This window comes from Phyllobates terribilis, unplaced genomic scaffold (assembly GCF_046119375.1).
Source record: "Phyllobates terribilis strain yellow unplaced genomic scaffold, ASM4611937v1 Scaffold_17__1_contigs__length_24005725, whole genome shotgun sequence".
NCBI lineage: Eukaryota > Metazoa > Chordata > Amphibia > Anura > Dendrobatidae > Phyllobates > Phyllobates terribilis.
Window position 1 is genome coordinate 12,806,661 of NW_027362777.1, and position 19,846 is coordinate 12,826,506.

The 19,846-nt window shown below is 46.2% G+C and overlaps 1 long non-coding RNA gene across 1 annotated transcript; it reads right to left on the reverse strand.

Moving 5' to 3' along the window:
* Positions 1 to 2,170: 2,170 nt before the first annotated feature.
* On the reverse strand, positions 2,171 to 10,131 carry LOC141176227 (uncharacterized). Its single transcript, XR_012253105.1, has 3 exons — positions 10,067 to 10,131; positions 2,597 to 2,736; positions 2,171 to 2,467 (listed from the first exon to the last, which is right to left on the reverse strand). It is a non-coding gene; the product is annotated as an uncharacterized lncRNA (long non-coding RNA).
* Positions 10,132 to 19,846: the final 9,715 nt, after the last annotated feature.

A 19,846-nucleotide genomic window follows, 5' to 3' on the forward strand; every position in this document is an offset into this window, starting at 1 on the left:
AATTTGTGAAATCTGTAAAAAAGGTAGATAGTGACAAGCCTGTTCGTGGTAACCATCTTTTGAGCTTCCAGGTGACCAAGACCAGCTCCCCCAATACATTGTGTCTGCAAACTATTCCAGCAAAATCTGCATTCCTAATAGCTTAATGGCGCTTCTTCCCTTCTTAACCTGCCATGTGCCCAGATAGTAGTGTACAACCGTATATAGGGGATTGTCAGATTCAAGAGAAGTTGGAAAATAATTTGTAAGGTCCATTTGTTTTCTATTATCCTTTGTGAAGAATTCCAAAGTTATCACCACATAAAGTGACACACGTCAGATTTGAAAAATGGGTCTGATTAGAAACACAAAACTGGCTGCAGGAAGGGGTTAAATCAGAGGATTACTGAAGTCAAAAACTGTGACTACAGACAATAAAACATCTACTGAAATGATCAAACTGAACAGTCTTCATCAGGGAAAAATGAGTAACTACAATCTAAACTATCGTAAGGGACAATATTTTCTGTCAGATGAGTGTCAAGAAGAAATATTAGACATTTAAAGTGAACTTTTATATAATACTGCAGAGATGAGGCGTCTTAAATTTAGATCTCGGGCATTTGGAAGAGATAATGGAGATCTTTTTGAAAGACGACCAGGGAGTTATAGAGTCACATAAGTGAGGCCGGCCGATCCCACCAGAATGAAACTATCATACAGAATGAACTTGTAAAAAAAAGAAAGAATATAAAAACATGTAACATCCCCAACAACAACGTATGTATGAAGGGAGAAATCCAACACTAAACTGGACTTGCACTCATTTATGGTGGACCATTGGAGCAACTATGAGTCCTGAGCAGAAGAGTAGAGAAAGTATTAGTGCCCCCATTTCAGGAGAGATTGTGCAGTGATCTGAATTCCTTAGGATTGAAAACATAATGGAATTTATGACGTGGAGTGAATCCATGAAACCAGGGCTCGAGCCATGCCAACACATCTCCTGCAGGCGTGAATAAATGTATATTACAGCCATCAGCCACGCACAGCTTAGAGATATATCATGGCACAGGTGTAATGTTTTCTGTATAGTTTATCACAATCCTGTTTGAAGTTAGTTGGTTTTAAAAGAAATTGAAAAGTCAGGATAAAGGGAAACTCTGCTGTTATTGTACAGAAATTCACACTTGGCCCTCACCGCACATTTAATGTCGATAATAAAAGTGATCTTTGGTCAGAAAGACTGGACCTGGTCTTGTAGGGACCATATGGACACATTCAGCAGCACAGAAGGGAGAGAAGGTAGATTCATCCAATAAGATATCAGGGATCTAGGAAGCCAACAGCATCATTACCCTCCGCTTTCTCTTACAGGCCCATCATAATATTTTTCTTCAAGTGATTTTCTAACTTGTCAGCACATTCTACATACGCGATCATTTGTCTTTATAGTTTGCAGATCTGAGCAGGTAACGGTCAGCATCTCCTAATCCCAGGGGGTTGGTGGATCCTCCAGGTTGTAAGGTCTATAGAAAAGGGCTTTCACAATTACACAAAGAAATTTGAATATTTTCAGACGGAGGAGAATGTTGTGGTCTAGCGGCAAAATGGTGATCACACGATTGTGATATGGCCGGACTACACAACCGATAAAGCAGCCACAGATGGGGACTGAGAAGAATCTGTGACTTCTCTGCATTTAGTGGTTACTACTCACCTGGGTAGTCATATGTAGGAATCTCCTCTTTACACCGCTCATCACCCCTCACATATGTCTCTGTAGTATTAATATGGGTCAGATCTTCACCCTGAAACAAATATTGTAAAAGTCACAGACAGATGGAGAAGTCCCATCTATGATCAGCTCTAATCCTGTCATCTCCACCGTTCTCATTACACAAGTATAAAACATAATAATGGTGGATAAAACAGAACTGAAGACATGACCTTTACAGCCGTCCACACATCATAGGGGAAATCTCATGACACCTTCTCTCCATCTACCTGATGATCCTGAGGAACATTGGGATCTTCTTCTTTACAGTCCTGTGGAAGAAGAAGACGGGGACATCTCTCTGGTGTTGTCCTCTTACTGGATAGATCTGGAGGAAACACATACAGGGACTGAATTCATTCTTTACATACAGATTATAGGACGTGTGCATTTAGTCCTGTCTATTACCTGGTGATGTGAGGGGCTGGGGAACCTCCATCATGACGTCCTTGTACAGATCTTTGTGTCCTTCTAAATACTACCACTCCTCCATGGAGAAATAGACAGCGACATCCTGACACCTTATAGGAACCTGACACATACAATGATACCGTCATCCCGCCAATCCCTTCATATCATTACTGTATAATTTCCCAGCAGTGTCACCTCTCCAGTCAGCAGCTCAATCATCTTGTAGGCGAGTTCTAGGATCTTCTGGTCATTGATGTCCTCATGTATCAGGGGGTGAGGTGGAGGCCTCGTGATTAATCTCTGGTTATGGAGAGACACATTAATAAATCTCACTACAGACATTTCCAGAGTCCTCACCTCTCCAGTTCTGTCCATCTGTTATTCCCATAGATAAGAATGATGTAATGTGATGTCATCAGAATCTCTCACCTCTCCAGTAAGCCGGAAAAGGATCTCTAGGGTGAGGTGTAATATCCTCTCCACCATCTTGTCCATCATTTTCCTGGATAAATCAGGAAAATGTTCTTATATAGACGACTTTCACTGAGAGGATCCGGTATTTTAGAGATCTGAATGAGAAAAAGATAAGCTGATGGATAAGACCATTTTTCTGCAAACGATGGTGCGGAATCTAAACTGTACCATGAGTACCCTTCATCCCTTAATCTGGTGTTCAGGTCTATTGCCTGTATATTAAAATCTGTGACATTCTAGCAGTACCTTCTCAACCGTAAAATTTGGCCCTTGGGTTTTCCTCTTTTTATGGGGATGGGGGTGGGGGTGGTGGTTATCCCACTTCAATAGTTTATTAGTGCTTGAAGGTTTATGGTAGATGAGTGTCCCTATGGTCCCATTACAATCCTTCTTGATCAGTACATACAGGAAAGGCAACTGGTAATAATTGGTGTTGGTCTGCTCCTTTAAACAAAATGTACTTTTCAGGTTATCCCCCAGTACCCTCACTTTTCATCCCTTCTTTTGAGGTCCACACAGTCAGACTCTACCGGCCCTTCTCCCTGCCAGTGGCGGTTGTGTATCGCCCTCCGGCCCCCTCCCGTCAGTTTGTGGATCACTTTGCCACTTAACTTCCAAACTTTCTATCCTATGACATCCCCACCCCCATCATGGGAGACTTTAACATCCCAATTAGCGATTCCCTCTCCCTATCTGCCGCTCATCTTTTATCGCTAACTTCCTCCTTCGGCCTTTCACAGCTTACTAATTCTCCTACACATAAAGATGGAAATACTCTTTGACCTGATCTTCGCCCAGCTCTGTTCAATACATGACATTACTAACTCTCCTCTTCCACTCTCTGATCACAACCTTCTCTCATTCTCTGTCAAGAACTGTCACCCTGCTCAAGACACCCCTACTTTCCACACTTATAGAAATATACATGCCATTAACACCCAGAAATTTATGAAAACGTTGCAATGATCATTGGCCCCAATCTCCTCCCTCTCATGCCCTGACTCTGCACTGAAGCATTATAACGAAACATTGCAATGCGCCCTGGATGAAGGCACACCTCCTACACAGAGAACAACTCGGCACAGACGGCGACAACCCTGGAACACGCTGCAAGCACATTTTTTCCAGTGGTGCTCCAGGTGTGCCGAACGGCTGTGGACAAAATCTTGTCTGGCCGAAGATTTCCTCCATTATAAATTTATGCTTAAAACCTATAAAGCCGCCCTTCACCTATCCAAACAAACCTACTTTGACAACCTAATCATCTCATGGTCCAATAATCCTAAACACCTGTTTGACACTTTTCACTCTCTCCTTAATCAATAAGCACAGGCCCCAACCACCGACCTCAGCACTGACGATCTCGCCAATTATTTCAAAGAAAAAATTGACCATATCCGACAGGAAATTTTTTTCTCAATCCCCACATGTTATGCATGCTCCTCCGTCCCACATTGTATCTTGCTCATTTTCTGACTTCGAAACAGAAACGGAAGAAGAAGTGACAAGGCTCCTTGCTTCCTCTCGCTCTACCACCTGCACCAGTGACCCTATTCCTTCACATCTCCTTCAGTACCTTTCTTCAGCTGCCACCACTCACCTAACTAGTTTTCAAAATTTTAATTTTTATGCCCTTAAATCAGAGGGATATGTTACACAAAATAGTTAATAAATAAAATTTCCCACATGTCTACTTTACATCAGCGCAATTTTGGAACCAAATTTTTTTTCTAGTAAGGAGCTATAAGGGTTAAAAGTTGACCAGCGATTTCTCATTTTTACAACAAAATTTACAAAACCATTTTTTTTAGGGACCACATCACATTTGAAGTGACTTTGAAGGGCTTTTATGACAGAAAATACCCAAGAGTGACACCATTCTAAAAACTGCACCCCTCAAGGTGCTCAAAACCACATTCAAGAAGTTTAAAAACCCTTCAGGTTCTTCACAGGAATTTTTGGAATGTGGAAGAAAAAAATTAACATTTAACTTTTTTCACAAAAATGTTACTTTAGACCCAAATTTTTTTGTTTTCGCAGGGGTAACAGAAAAAAATGGACCCCAAAATTTGTGGTGAAATTTCCTCTGAGCACGCAGATACCCCATAAGTGAGGAAAAAACACTGTTTGAGAACACAGCAGGGCTCGGAAGGGAAGGAGCGCCATTTGACTTTTTGAATGTAAAATTTGCTTGAATAATTAGCGGACACCATGTTACGTTTGGAGAGCTCCTGATGTGCCTAAACAGTGGAAACCCCCCACAAGTGAACCCATTTTGGAAACTATACCCCTTAGGGAACCTATCTAGATGTGTGGTGAGCAACTTGAACACCCAGGTGCTTCACAGAAGTTTATAACATTGAACCGTAAAAATAAAATGTTCACATTTTTTCAGCAAAAATGTTTTTCAGCTCCCAATTTTGCATTTTCATAAGGGTAACAGGAGAAATTGCACTATGCAATTTGTTGTGCAATTTCTCCTGAGTAAGCCGATACTCCATATGTGCGGGAAAACCACTGTTTGGACGCGCGGCAGGGTTCAGAAGGGAAGGAGCGCTATTTGACTTTTTGAATGTAAAATTTGCTTGAATAATTAGCAGACACCATGTTGTGTTTGGAGAGCCCCTGATGTGCCTAAACAGTGGAAACCCCCCACAAGTGACACCATTTTGGAAACTAGACCCCTCAGGGAACTTATCTAGATGTGTCGTGAGCATCCTGAACCCCAAAGTGTTTTACAGAAGTTTATAACATGGAGCCGTGAAAATAAAAAAATCTAACTTTTACCACAAAAATTATGTTTTAGCCCCAATTTTTTTATTTTCACAAGGGTAAGAGGGGAAAATGGACCCCAAAAACTGTTGTGCAATTTTTCCTGAGTAAGCCAATACCCCATATGTGGGGAAAATACAGTGTTTGGGCGCACGGCAGAGTTCAGAAGGGAAGGAGCACTGTGTGACTTTTTGAATGCAAAATTGTCTGGAATCGAGAGCGGATGCCATGTTGCGTTTGGAGAGCCCCTGATGTGCCTAAGTAGTGGAAACCCCCCACAAGTGACCCCATTTTGGAAACTACACACCTCAAGGATTTTATCAAGGGGTATAGTGAACATTTTGAACCCAGAGGTACGACACAGAATTTGATAACATTAGGTCATCATATTAATAAGTTGTCATTAGTCTTGAGTGCAAGTGCTCGCTATTTGAGTTTGCATCGGGTGCTCAGATATGCACCATGTATCGCGGGTGCTCGAGTGACATGCTCGTGTCCCCGCCCCGCATGCTTCACGGTTATTAGACACCAAAAAAAAAACATGCGGGGATCGCTGGTGCATGGCAATCCCCGCAAGGTTTTTTTGGCTGTATAACAGCTGCAAAACATTTGGGACGGAGACTCGAGCATGTCACCCGAGCACCCGATGCAAACTCAAGTAGCGAGCACTTGCGTTCAACATTAGTCACCTTATCGTCATTTTTTTTTTCTACTTCTGAAAAAATCCCAGCCCCAACCCTAACCCTAACCTTAGCCCAACCCTAACTCTAGCCTAACCCTAGCCCAACCCCAACCCTAGCCCAACCCCAACCCTAACCCTAGCACAACCCTAACCCTAAAGTTTATTTTTTACACCGTTCCTCGTGCGGTATAAGTGATTAGATGACTTTATTATTCGGGTCGGTGCAATTACAGTGATGCCAGATTCATAACGGGTTTTTATGATTGACAGCTGTCACACACTTAAAAGACACATTTTTTTGCAGACTAGTTTTTACATCGCCATATTTTGAGAGCTATAATTTTTCCATATTTCGGCCGACAGTCATTTACATTTGTCTTTTTGATCGCGTTTTATTCCATTTTTTGTTTGGCGGTATGATGATAAAGCATGGTTTTATGTTTCGTTTTTTTGCTTTTTTTTTATCGTGTTCACTAAAAGGGTTAACTAGCAGGACAGTTTTATAGGTCAGGTCGTTCCGGACGCGGCGATACCAAATATGTGTACTTTTATTGGTTTATTTTTTTTTTCATAAGATTATTTTTTTATGGGTACAATATATATATATATATATTTATTTTTAATTTATTTTTTTCTGACATTTTTATTACTTTTACACATTGTCCCACTATGGGATTTTCACTTTTTGCAGCCTGATCGGCTGCATGGCATAGAGAGCAGCAGCTCCCTATGCCATGCAGTCTGTCAGCGCTGCACAGGGAGAAGTTACTTTGGTCGTGCACTGTGCATGACCAAAGCAACTTCCTGCCTCCTGGTGTCCCAGATGTTGTCATGATGACGTCGGGTCACCATGGCAACATCCGGGACCGGACTCCGATGCTGCTGGACGCCGGCAGACAAGGTAAGTATCGAGCTTACCTCCTCTTGCCACCGGAATGCTGCGATTGATTTCGATCGCATTTCGGAGGTTAATGTGCCGGGAGCGGTGCGGGGCTGCTCCCTGCACATAGCACTGGGTGTCAGCTGTAACAATCAGCTGACACCCGGTGGCGATCTCGCCCGCACCGCTTGTGTGTGGGCGAAATCGCCAGGGTGTATTAATACGCATCAGGCCCAGGGCACAGATACGTACTAATATGCCCTGGGTCATAAAGGGGTTAAACACGCCAGCATACATCCATTACTTAAATAAACATCCCTTGACCAGAACTGTGCTGCTAACTACAGACCTATTTCCAATCTTCCCTTTATCTCTAAACTCCTGGAATGACTGGTCCACTGCTGTCTAATCTGCAATCTCTCAGATAACTCCCTTCTTGACCCTTTACAATCTGGTTTCCGCTCTTTACATTCTACTGAAACTGCACTCACTAAAATGTCTAATGATCTACTAACAGCCAAATCTAATGGTCACTACTCCCTGCTGATTCTCCTGGATCTCTCTGCAGCATTCGACACTGTGGATCTACCTCTCTGCCTGCTCCTTCACTGTGTCTTTTGCTGGCTCCTCTTCCTCTCCCCTTCCCCTTATTGTCGTGGTTCCTCAATGATCAGTCTTAGGCCCCCTTCTTTTCTCCTTATATTCCGCTCCTATTGGACAAACAATCAGCAGATTCGGTTTTTAGTACCATCTCTATGCTGATGACACCCAATTATACACCTCTTCTTCGGACATCACCCCTGCATTATTACAAAATACCAGTGATTGTCTTTCCGCTGTCTCTAACACTATGTCCTCCCTCTATCTAAAATTGAATCTGTCAAAAACTGAACTACTCGTATTTCCTCCCTCCACTAACCTACCTATGCCCAATATTGCCATCTCCGTTTGTGGCTCCATCATTACTCGCCAGCAAAATGCCCGCTGTCTTGGGGTCATACTTGATTCAGATCTTTCCTTCACTCCTCACATCAAATCGCTCGCTCGTGTCATCTACACCTCCAAAACATCTCTAGAATCAGAAATTTTCTTACCTTTGACTCTGTAAAAACTCTTACTGTAGCTCTTATTCATTCTCGTCTGGACTATTGCAACTCTTTACTTATCGGTCTCCCTCTTTCTAAACATTCCCCTCTCCAATCCGTCCTGAACGCAGCAGTCAGGGTCATATTCCTCACCAACCGATACAACAATGCCTCTTCCCTGTGCCAGTCATTGCACTGATTGCCCATCCAATACAGAGTTCAATATAAACTTATTGCTCTTACCCACAAAGCTCTTGACGATTCTGCACCGCCCTACATCACCTCCCTCGTGTCAGTCTATCACCCTACCCGTGCCCTCCGTTCTGCTAATGACTTAAAACTAAAATCTTCCATAATCTGAACCTCTCACTCCCGTCTCCAAGTTTTCTCGCATGCTGCACCAATTCTTTGGAATGCATTACGCAGGACAATTTGATTAATTCCCAATACTCACAGTTTTAAGCGTGCCGTAAAAACCCATTTCTTTAGATTGGCCTATCACCTCAACACACTTATCTAACTGTCCCAGTTTGGCCCATATTAAAATTTTCTTCAAAAATACTGGCACATACTGGCTGGCGACCAGTTCATGTGGTGTTATGTACTTACCCTATTTAGTATATTAAGGCTGTATTATACAATATATGTACATTTTACCTTTTGTGTCTCCCCTATTTCCTTACAGACTGTAAGCTTGCGAGCAGGGCCCTCACTCCTTTTAATTTCTGAGTTATGCTTATTCTGTAAAGTCTGTATTGTCTGTATAAGTCCCCCCTAAAATTGTAAAGTGCTGTGGAATATGTTGTCGCTATAAAAATAAAAATTATTATTATAATAAATTCAGATGTAAATCTCAGGCCCACTCTATTGATGTTGAGTTCCCCGACAAATTCAAAAGATTGTTCACTCGTCCCTGACCAGGTGATAAAAATGTCATCAAGATATTTGTACCATACCCCAATATATGGATGCCATCACTTATCATCATCCCTGAATATTGTGGATTCCTCCCACCAGTCCAGGGATAAGTTAGCATATGAGGGGGCACAGAGGCTACCCATCGCAGTACCCCTGAGCTGGTGGAAGTACTTCCTGTCAAAAACAAAGGAGTTATGAGTAAGAGTGAATTTTAGAAGATCCTCCATGAAGTCATTATGTCTGCTACACTCTATTGATCTCGATTTCAAGAAACGTCTTACTCCTCTGATACCATCCTCATGCGGTATATTACTGTACAAAGCCTCGATATCTAGTAAGGCCTGCTCCCCTACATGCATGTATACATGCTCGAGGGTCTACATGTAGGGGAGCAGGCAAAGGGAAAACCAACTCCAGAGGGATTATTCCAACTGTAAAACCTCAGGTGGTACTATGGGAACATTATATTGTGTGGGGGGCATCATACACACTGCATAAGGGGCATAATGGGGGCATTACACTGTGTGGGGGGCATCATACATACTGCATAAGGGACATAACGGGGACATTACACTGTGTGGGGGCATCATACATCCTGCATAAGGGGCATTACACTGTGTGGGGGCATCATACATCCTGCATAAGGGGCATAATGGGGGCATTACACTGTGTGGGGGCATCATACAAACTGCATAACGGGCATAATGGGGGCATTATACTGTGTGGGGGCATCATACATCCTGTATAAGGGGCATAATGGGGGCATTACACTGTGTGGGGGCATCATACATCCTGCATAAGGGGCATAATGGGGGCATTACACTGTGTGGGGGTATCATACATCCTGCATAAGGGGCATAATGGGGGCATTACACTGTGGGGCCAGTAAAGGGGTCCTGTACTATGAGAACAATACGTTTCCTCCCTTCCTGTCTCCATAGTTGGGTCGTATGTATCTATTACAGGAAATACAGGAAACAGAACAAAGACCTTATGATTCTTATAAAGGGGCAACACAAGACCCCAAAAGAGTCTCCGTGCTGAAGGGGTTAATGCCCCCTGCGCCCAGTAATGGGGTCTCCACATACCTCCACCTGCAGAGCCGCCACCACATATATGGCTGCTCTGTGCGCACAGGAGCTGTGATGAGGTCACAGGAGGGGAGGAGTCAGGGGTCACATGATCAGGGGCCTCAGTGGATGCAGGACTCTGCTGTGCTGGTTGTCATGGTGCTGGATGAGCTGAAGTTTATGTGTGGGGTCAGGAGGGGTTTACAGTGTGGATGTAGCAGAGCCGCGTGTGTACGAGGTGTACGGAGCGGAGCCGCGTGTGTACGAGGTGTACGAAGCGGAGCCGTGTGTGTACAAGGTGTACGGAGCGGAGCCGCGTGTGTACGAGGTGTACGGAGCGGAGCCGTGTGTGTACGAGGTGTACGGAGCAGAACCGTGTGTTTACGAGGTGTACGGAGCGGAGCCGTGTGTGTACGAGGTGTACGGAGCAGAGCCGCGCGTGTACGAGGTGTACGGAGCGGAGCCGCACGTGTACGAGGTGTACGAAGCGGAGCCGCGCGTGTACGAGGCGTACGGAGCGGAGCCGCGCGTGTACGAGGCGTACGGAGCGGAGCCGCGCGTGTACGAGGCGTACGGAGCGGAGCCGCGTGTGTACGAGGTGTACGGAGCCACGCGTGTACGAGGTGTACGGAGCGGAGCCGCCCGTGTACGAGGTGTACGGAGCGGAGCCGAGTGTGTACGAGGTGTACAGAGTGGAGCCGCGTGTGTACGAGGTGTACAGAGCGGAGCCGCATGTGTACGAGGTGTACGGAGCAGAGCCGCACGTGTGTACGAGATGTACGGGGCGGAGCCGCGTGTGTACGAGGAGTACGGAGCGGAGCCGCGTGTTTACGAGATGTACGGAGCGGAGCCGCGTGTTTACGAGGTGTACGGAGCAGATCCGTGTGTGTACGAGATGTACGGAGCGGAGGCACGAGTGTACGAGGTGTACGGAGCGGAGCCGCACATGTACTAGGTGCACGGAGCGGAGCCGTGCATGTACGAGGTGTACGGAGCGGAGCCGCACATGTACGAGGTGTACGGAGCGGAGCCGCGTGTGTACGAGATGTATGGAGCGGATCCGCGTTTGTACGAGGTGTACGGAGCGGAGCCACGCGTGTACAAGGTGTACGGAGCAGAGCGGTGTGTGTACGAGGTGTACGATCACTATATCACTTATCTTTATAAATCTACACATGCAGTACAGAATATATACATACTGACCCTATACACATACAGTACAGAATATATACATACTGACCCTATACACATACAGTACAGACCAAAAGTTTGGACACACCTTCTCATTTAAAGATTTTCTGTATTTTCATGACTATGAAAATTGTACATTCACACTGAAGGCATCAAAACTATGAGTTAACACATGTGGAATTATATACTTAACAAAAAAGTGTGAAACAACTGAAAATATGTCTTATATTCTAGGTTCTTCAAAGGAGCCACCTTTTGCTTTGATGACTGCTTTGCAAAACTCTTGGCATTCTCTTGATGAGCTTCAAGAGGTAGTCACCAGAAATGGTTTTCACTTCACAGGTGTGCCCTGTCAGGTTTAATAAGTGGGACTTCTTGCCTTCCAACAATCTTGAAGGAGTTCCCAGAGATGCTTAGCACTTGTTGGCCCTTTTGCCTTCACTCTGCGGTCCAGCTCACCCCAAACCATCTCGATTGGGTTCAGGTCTGGTGACTGTGGAGGCCAGGTCATCTGGCGTAGCACCCCATCACTCTCCTTCTTGGTCAAATAGCCCTTAAACAGCCTGGAGGTGTGTTTGGGGTCATTGTCCTGTTGAAAAATAAATGATGATCCAGCTAAACGCAAACCGTATGGAATAGCATGCCGCTGCAAGATGCTGTGGTAGCCATGCTGGTTCAGTATGCCTTCAATTTTGAATAAATCCCCAACAGTGTCACCAGCAAAGCACCCCCGCACCAGTTGTTTCACACTTTTTTGTTAAGTATATAATTCCACATGTGTTAATTCATAGTTTTGATGCCTTTAGGGTGAATGTATAATTTTCATAGTCATGAAAATACGGAATAATCTTTAAGAGAGAAGGTGTGTTCAAACTTTTGGTCTGTACTGTATATATATATATATATATATATATATATATATTGTAAGGTGGCTGCCGGACAGGTCGTGGACGGGAGGTATGTGTCCCCGAAGTACCAAGCTTCGGTGATATAGGACTGGGAGAAGCCGGCTCCAGCACACATAGTACTGAGAGGAATTTAATTGGCCCGGATTACAGGGCCGGTTTTACGAGCAGCTGAAAGAGCTGGGGGGTGGGGAAACAGCTGCTCACTTACCTCCAGTCCAGGTCTTGGAAGGCTGATTTAAGACAACGGCGCCTGTCTCTATCAGTCTGTGTGTGTTGGGCAAGGTGAGCAGACCTTGCATGTGCTCCTTAGACTCTGCAGGAGGCAGAGGAAGGCACTTTGTTTAAACGGCTGAAGCCGTGCTGCATGGACTTGTTATTTTGAGCTTTGTTCTGTTATTCCTTTTTGTGCCATGAAAAGGCTGTTACTTTTGTTTCCTCACTGTTGTATGGACACTAAATAAACCACCAGTTTGTTTGAACCCGCGGACTGCATCACTGTGTGAATCTGTGCCTACCTCCAACGTGGCTCAGTGAGTACAAATCCCTACAATTGGTGCTAGAAGCACGGGCACAGATCCCAAGCAGCAGTGTGACTGCTGCAAGAAGACGTATATGTCCTGGGTGAAGTCCGCCATAAGCCAGCAAGTGTCGCCAGACAAAATGGAGTACCTGCTTAAACATTTGTTGCAGGCACAGCAGGCGCAACAAGCGCAACACCAGCAGCAGTACCAGCAGAGCATGCTGCAGCAGGAAACAAATAAACTTCTGATGCAGCAGATCCAACAGCAGCAAAGACAAATGAAAATCTTGGCAGAGCAGATCCATGGCAGGACGACCGCCACATCCTCAGATCCAGGTGATGACTCATACGTCAGGAAGACGGTAAGAAGAGCATTACAAAAGAAGACCCCGGGTGATGACGTTGAGGCGTTCTTGACTGTCTTTGAGAGGGTGGCAGAGCGGGAAAAATTGTCTCCGGAGCAGTAGGCGGAGGTGCTGGCGCCACATTTGACAGGTGAGCCGCAGAAGGCCTATGACTTGGCCTTGCAGGACGCGAAAGAGTACGCTAAGTTGAAAACTGAGATTTTGGCACGCTTAGCAGTGACTCTGACTGTCAGGGCGCAATGGGTGCACTACTGGGCCTATTGCAGTGACAAACCTCCCCGGTCCCAGATGTTCGACCTCCTACACCTGGTCCAAAAGTGGTTGCAACCTGAATCTTCTTCCCCAGCACAGATGGTGGAGAAGGTCATTATAGACAGTTTTATACACTCTCTTCCGAAGTTGGTGAAATCCTGGGTTGCTCAGGGAGATCCCCATAATGCCGATGACTTGGTGGGGTTGGTGGAAAGATACCAGGCGGTTGAGAGTCCGTTGGAAAAACAAGGGGTCGTAGTCTCTCAATACTGGGGTTCTCAAAAGGCAGCGGACAACCAAAAGAAGGTAGCTAGCGCCACACCTGGGGGGCGTCATAGAGTTCAGGAGGGGTCTGAGTTGCTGCCCAACGTCCCACCTCATAATATAGTGTGTTGGAGATGTCATACCCCTGGCCATACTGCCGCCCGGTGTTCCGTAAACTCTGAGCCAATGGACTGCAACATGGGCCGACGTTGCTCTTATTTTGCCTACCCTGCCTGCGACGCGTTTTCTCAACATGGCAAGGGCCCTCAGGCATGCTCAGTGTCAGTAAAGGGGGCACAAGTCTCTGGACTATTGGACTCAGGAAGTTTGGAGACCCTGATAAGGGCCACACTCCCTCATGGACTGATTCCTGGGCCAATGGCCCCGGTGGATGTAAACACGGACTGTGGCACCACATCTCATGAAGTGGCGGTCGTTAAGGACCTATTGAATCCCATAATAATTGGACGTGACTTTGCATTATTCTGGGAAATGTGGGGGAAAGCGGGGACACGCGTGGCTCCGCTCCGTACACCTCATACGCACACGGTTCCGCTCCGCACGCCTCGTACACACGCAGTTTCGCTCCGTACACCTCGTACACACGCGGCTCCGCTCCGAATGCCTCGAACACTCGGCTCCTCTCCGTACGCCTCGTACACGCGCGGCTCCGCTCAGTACACCTCGTAAACGCGCGGCTCCGCTCAGTACACCTCGTACACGCGCTGCTCCGCTCAGTACACCTCGTACAGGCCCGGCTTCGCTCAGTACACCTCGTACACACACGGTTCCGCTCAGTACACCTCGTACACACACGGTTCCGCTCAGTACACCTCGTACACACACGGTTCCGCTCCGTACACCTCGTACACACACGGTTCCGCTCTGAACACCTCGTACACACACGGTTCTGCTCCGTATGCCTCGTACACACACGGTTCCGCTCCGTGCGCCTCGTACACGCACGGTTCCGCTCCGTACTCCTCGTATACGCACGGTTCCGCTCCGTAAGCATCGTACACACGCGGTTCCGCTCCGTACGCCTCGTACACACGCGGCTCCGCTCCGTACGCCTCGTACACGCGCGGCTCCGCTCCGTACGCCTCGTACACGCGCGGCTCCGCTCCGTACGCCTCGTACACGCGCGGCTCCGCTCCGTACGCCTCGTACACACACGGCTCCGCTCCATACACCTCGTACACACGCGGCTCTGCTACATCCACACTGTAAACCCCTCCTGACCCCACACATAAACTTCAGCTCATCCAGCACCATGACAACCAGCACAGCAGAGTCCTGCATCCACTGAGGCCCCTGATCATGTGACCCCTGACTCCTCCCCTCCTGTGACCTCCTCACAGCTCCTGTGCGCACAGAGCAGCCATATATGTGGTGGCGGCTCTGCAGGTGGAGGTATGTGGAGATCCCCCATTACTGGAGCATTAATACTAGATATATATTGCACAGGGGATATCGCAGCCGATTCCCTCTAGAATAATCCTGGAATCGCAGCATTAGATGATTATTTCTCAGCGGTTTCTGTGGCACAGCTCCCAGCGTCCCGTACTCTATGGGACTGTCCCGTCCCGTATTCTGTGGGACTGTCCCGTCCCGTCTCCGCTGTTCTCCGGCTCATACTCCCCTCTCGGACATCTTCGTAGCTCCTCCCTGTGAAGCGCATAAATTACACTTATAATATTCACTTCACTTTATGGGAATCAGTAAATGGCGTGATTGATATTTTTTCTCTATTAAACTTATAAGAAATGTATTAACAGCGTAACGCTGTGGCCGTGTTCACATGTAGATTAAGTGCGGCGTTTTCTTTAATGCTTCTTTTCTGCACGTTTTCTGTAGATGTCTGCAGCACACGACACAGTAACATGAGCCAAAGGCCCCTCCTCCACCAATGTAGTCGGCGCGGATGGAGAGTTTGGAGACAGCAGACGGCCGGCGAGCAGGCGGTGGGGGAGGGCGTGGTGCGTCCCGTAGGCCACTGTTTTCCAGCCCCTCGGCCATTTCAGTCCGTGGGCTGGACTCGAGCAGCCAGAGGGCCGGATGTGCGGGCCGCACTTTGCCCAGGTTTGGCTTAGGACAGTGAAAGCCCTTTTCTAGAGAACTTGCAACCTGGGAGGTCCACTGACCCCCTGGGATTAGAAGACGCTGACCATTACCTGCCCAGATCTGTAAACTACAAAGCCAAATGACAGCGTACGTAGAACGTGCTGACAAGTGAGAAAATCACTTGAAAAATAAATAGAAATTTTAGATTGCCAAGAGCCATTGAGCCCCATACTCCAATTACCCCAGAGAGGTTTCACCACTAGTTACTTATTTATTACTGATGAAGACTGTTGAGTTTGATCATTTCAGTAGATGTGTTGTTGTCTATACTCACAGTTTTGACTATAGTAGTTAGTGTCCAAAATACTCTGATTTAACCCCTTCCTGCAGCCAGTTTTGTTTTCCTAATTAGGCACCATTTTTCAAATCTGACATGTGTCACTTTATGTGGTGATAACTTTGGAATTCTTCACAAAGGATAATAGGAAACAAATGGACCTTACAAATTATTTTCCAACTTCTCTTGAATCTGACAATACCTTATATACGGTTGTACACTACTGTCTGGCACATGGCAGGTTAAGAAGGGAAGCAGTGCCATTTAGCTATTTGAATGCAGATCTTGCTGGAATAGTTTGCAGACACAATGTATTGGGGTCACTGTTCGTGGTCACCTGGCAGCTCAAAAAATGGCCACCACAAACAGGCTTGGCTCTATCTATTCCGTTTTCCAAATCCCAGGGATTGTCTTGCTCATCACCCTTTAACACCTTCATGACCTTGACTTATGTATACGTCCAGGCGATTTTGTGTGCCCAGGAGCTATGCACACACAATCGCCACTGGCTGTCAGCTGATCTGATAGCTGACACCCAACACTCAGGGCACCGCTCCCAGCACTTTAACCCCCGAATTACTGTGATTGACATCCATCGCAGCATTTAGAAGACAGGCAGAGGGACAGAGCCCCCTCTGCCATCCGATCGGATTGCAAAAATCGGTGGTGGGCTCAGTGGCGGTTTTTTTTCCAGCACCGATTAGATTACGATCGCGCTGAAAAAAAATCGCAGCATGCTGGATTCAGATCACACACACATATATAAGACTTTGGGTGCGTGTGAAACATCGCACTGCACTCGGATATCACCCGAGCGCAGTTCGATTCCCTCCGACACCAGCAACAGAGGAGTTGGAGAAATTGATTTCTCCATTCCCTCCGCAGCTGTGCTGCGATCCTCTCTGTGCTAGAGGATCAGAGCACTGACATTCGACTCCCGCTCGCAGCGAGCATGAGCTGAATGTCATTAGCATATCGGATCAGATACCTTATGCTAGTGGGCTCCCGGCCTTTCAGAGCATTTAGTGTGGAGAGGGCCTGGAGGCACGAGCTCTGGAGCTGTGATGTTCATGTTAAGCAAAGCTAAACCTTTGGTTGTTTATACTGAAGCTGGCAAGGCAGGCACAGATCTGGCCAAGGTTACGAAAGAATTTCTGCATTACTCAAGGTTCTTAAGAGCACAATGTCCTCCATAATCCTTAAATGGAAGAAGTTTGGGACCACCAGAAGCCTTCCTAGACCTGGCCGTCCAGCCAAACTGAGCAATCGTGGGAGAAGAACCTTGGTGAGAGAGGTAAAGAAAAACCCCAAGATCACTGTGTCTGAGATCCAGAGATGCAGCAGGGAGATGGGAGAAAGTTTCACAAAGTCACTGCAGTCCTCCACCAGTGGACCGACATACAGTGCCTACAAGTAGTATTCAACCCCCTGCAGATTTAGCTGGTTTGATAAGATGCAAATAAGTTAGAGCCTTCAAACTGCAAACGAGAGTAGGATTTATGAACAGAAGCATAAATCTTACAAACCAAAAAGTTATGTTGCTCAGTTGAATTTTATTAAATTTTAAACATAAAAGTGTGGGTCAATTATTATACAACCCCTATGTTTAATATTTTGTGGAATAACCCTTGTTTGCAATTACAGCTAATAATTGTCTTTTATAAGACCTGATCAGGCCGGCACAGGTCTGTGGAGTTATCTTGGCCCACTCCTCCATGCAGATCTTCTCCAAGTTATCTAGGTTCTTTGGGTGTCTCATGTGGACTTTATTCTTGAGCTCCTTCCTCAAGTTTTCAATTGGGTTAAGGTCAGGAGACTGACTAGGCCACTCCAACACCTTGACTTTTTCCCTCTTGAACCAGGATTTGGTTTTCTTGGTTGTGTGCTTTGGGTCGTTGTCTTGTTGGAAGATGAAATTACGACCCATCTTAAGATCCTTGATGGAGGAGCGGAGGTTCTTGGCCAAAATCTCCAGGTAGGCCGTGCTATCCATCTTCCCATGGATGCGGACCAGATGGCCAGGCCCCTTGGCTGAGAAACAGCCCCACAGCATGATGCTGCCACCACCATGCTTGACTGTAGGGATGGTATTCTTGGGGTCGTATGCAGTGCCATCCAGTCTCCAAACGTCACGTGTGTGGTTGGCACCAAAGATCTCGATCTTGGTCTCATCTGACCATAGAACCTTGAACCAGTCTGTCTCAGAGTCCTCCAAGTGATCATGAGCAAACTGTAGACGAGCCTTGACATGACGCTTTGAAAGTAAAGGTACCTTACGGGCTCGTCTGGAACGGAGACCATTGCGGTGGAGTACGTTACTTATGGTATTGACTGAAACCAATGTCCCCACTGCCATGAGATCTTCCCGGAGCTCCTTCCTTGTTGTCCTTGGGTTAGCCTTGACTCTTTGGACAAGCCTGGCCTCGGCACGGGAGGACACTTTCAAAGGCTGTCCAGGCCGTGGAAGGCTAACAGTAGTACCATAAGCCTTCCACTTACGGATGATGCTCCCAACAGTGGAAACAGGTAGGCCCAACTCCTTGGAAAGGGTTTTGTACCCCTTGCCAGCCTTGTGACCCTCCACGATCTTGTCTCTGATGGCCTTGGAATGCTCCTTTGTCTTTCCCATGTTGACCATGTCTGAGTGCTGTTCACAAGTTTGGGGAGGGTCTTAAATAGTCACAAAAGGCTGGCAAAAGAGATCTTTAATCCACACATGTGAAGCTCATTATTCTTGGTGCCTGAACTACTTCTTAATACTTTAGGGGGACCAAACAGAATTCTTGTGGTTTGAGGGGTTGAATAATAAATGACACTCTGAATTAACTTTTAACGTTAAAAAAAAAAAAAAAAAAAAAGCAATATTTGCTGCAGTGCATTTCCCACTTCCAGGCTGATCTACAGTACAAATGTCACAATGCCAAGTTAATTCTGCATGTGTCAACCAGCTAAATCTGCAGGGGGTTGAATACTACTTGTAGGCACTGTAAGTCTCTCCTCAGTGCAAGACATGAAATCCTGCATAGAGTTTGCTCAAAAACACATGAAGGAATCCCAGACTATGAGAAATAAGATTCTATGGTCTGATGAGGCGAAGGTAGAACTTTTTGGTGATAATTCTAAGCGGTATGTGTGGAGAAAACCAGGCACTGCTCATCACCTGCCCAATACAATCCCAACAGTGAAACATGGTGGTCGCAGCATCATGTTATGGGGGTGTTTTTCCAGCTGCAGGGACAGGACGACTGGTTGCAATTGAAGGAAACATGAATGCGGCCAAGTACAGAGATATCCTGGATGAAAACCTCTTCCAGACTTGGCCGAAGGTTCCCCTTCCAACAAGACAATTACCCTAAGTACACAGCTAAAATAACAAAGGAGTGGCTTCAGAACAACTCTGTGACCATTCTTGACTGGCTCAGCCAGAGCCCTGACCTAAATCCAATTGAGCATCCCTGGAGAGACCTGAAAATGGCTGTCCACCAATGTACACCATCCAACCTGACGGAACTGGAGAAGATCTGCAAGGAAGAATGGCAGAGGATCCCCAAATCCAAGTGTGAAAAACTTGTTGCGTCATTCCTGAGAAGACTCATTGCTGTACTACATCAAAAGGGGGCTTCTACTCAATACTGAGCAAAGGGTCTGAACACTTTCCGCACCCATTGTGTGTGTGTGTGTGTGTGTGTGTGTGTGTGTGTGTGTGTATATATATATATATATATATATATATATATATATATATATATATATATATATGTACCCGTAAATATTGTTATGAAAAAACAAAGTAAACCACATGCACTATATACAGTGCCTACAAGTAGTATTCAACCCCCTGCAGATTTAGCTGGTTTGATAAGATGCAAATAAGTTAGAGCCTTCAAACTGCAAACG